The following is a 1,810-nucleotide window of genomic DNA, read 5'->3' as shown; positions in this document are numbered from 1 at the left end:
TCTTCCTTATTCACTGTCCAGCTTTCGCATGCATATGAGGTTAATGAAAATACCATGGCTTGGATCAGGTAGAGATGAGAAAAACATTAGTTCTTCAAATCCAGTCATTTTAAGAAATAAATCTCAACTTCTAGTTATGACCATGAGGGAGCAGTTGGCATTGAGTTTACCTTCAACAACTATAAAAGCTACACAAATTATATGAAACAACAATTTTCAGAAACTGGACAGCAACCAAAGCAGCATTAGTTTTCTCCTGAAAAGGAAAAAGTATGAATGGAGCCTCACATTCAACACAGCCTAAGGATATAGAACCCAAGCGGAGAGTAGCTGTGTCTCCGAGCAGAAGAAACGGAGATTAGAGTAGAGCTTCTAACGTAGCTGGGTTTTGGAGTTCGTAAAGGAAGGTATTAAAGAAAAAAGTACTCTAAAATTGCATAAAAATTGTCCTCAAGCATTTGGTCAACTGTTAAGATATGTATGTGCAGGGAAAACTCCAAGAGGTCTAACAAAGGGAGGCTGAGAGCTGAACAGAGATTTCAGAATTTGTACAATAATAAGTAAACATGAGGGGTTATGTCCAGCCAGGTTGGAGAAACCTTCATGAACACCTAGGAACTTAGTGGAGACTCCAGAAAAGTCACAACCAAGGAATACGGGCCATGACCTAGTACCATCACACAACAAGAATAAGGGCTAAATTGAAATAGACAACTTGTTGTAAGAACAAGATGATACACTCAGAGGAAGGTAACAGACTCTAGGCCTTCTACAATGCATTAACCTCTGTATCCAACACATACACACCATTGGAAATGCAAAGTAAAAAAGGATGACCAATCACCATGAGATAGAATGGTCACAGATGGAGACCCAGAGATGATTCAGATATTGGAACTGTCAGAAGAGGACTTCAAAATATACTTAGTATGTTAAAGAAATTAGAGGAAAAGAAGGACAAAATGGTTGTGAAGGTAGATTACTTCAAATGAGATTCTGGATCTATGAAAAGGAATCAAATGAGCATTCTAAAAACGTAAGTTGTAATGTCTTGAAATTAAGAATGTTTGCAAAGATAGTTATGTTGTTGTTAATTGCCATTGAGTTGGTTCTGACCCATAGCGACCATGTATAGGGTTTCTGAGGAGTGGCTGGTGGGTTTGAACTGCTGATCTTGTGGTTCAAACTGACCATTTACGTCCTCATTTCTTCCATTTGCTTTAACATCTCTACACTTGAGAGCAAGTTTCAGAGTTTCTTCTGACATTCATTTTGGTCTTTTCCTTCTTTCTCCTCTTCTTAATGACCTTTTGCTTTCTTTCTGTATGATATTCTTTATGTCATTTCACAACTCTTCTGGTCTTCAGTTTTTAGTGCCTAATGCATCAAATCTGTTCTTCAGATGATCTCTAAATTCAGGTGGGATACGTTCAAGTTCATATTTTGGCTTTTGTGGACTTGTTTTAATTTTTTTCAGCTTCAGCCTGAGCTTGCATATGAGCAATTGATGGTTTGTTACACAGTTTGCCCTTGGCCTTGTTTTGGCTGATGCTATAGTGTTTCTCCATAGTCTCTTTCCACAAATATAGTCAAATTTGATATCTGTGTATTCCATCTGGTGAGGTCTATGTGCATAGTCATCTTTTTATGTTGTTTTAAAAAGGTATTTGCAATGAACAAGTCATTTGTCTTGCAAAATTCTAAGATGAGATCTCCAGCATCATTTCTATCACCAAGGCCATATTTTCCAACTACTGATCCTTCCTCTTTGTTTCCATGCTTTGCATTCCAATCGCCAATAATTATCAAT

The sequence above is a fragment of the Chrysochloris asiatica genome, unplaced genomic scaffold (assembly GCF_000296735.1).
Source record: "Chrysochloris asiatica unplaced genomic scaffold, ChrAsi1.0 scaffold00092, whole genome shotgun sequence".
Classification (NCBI taxonomy): Eukaryota; Metazoa; Chordata; class Mammalia; order Afrosoricida; family Chrysochloridae; genus Chrysochloris; species Chrysochloris asiatica.
The sequence above is the reverse complement of the archived record's forward strand: the minus strand, read 5'-3'. Positions refer to the sequence as shown.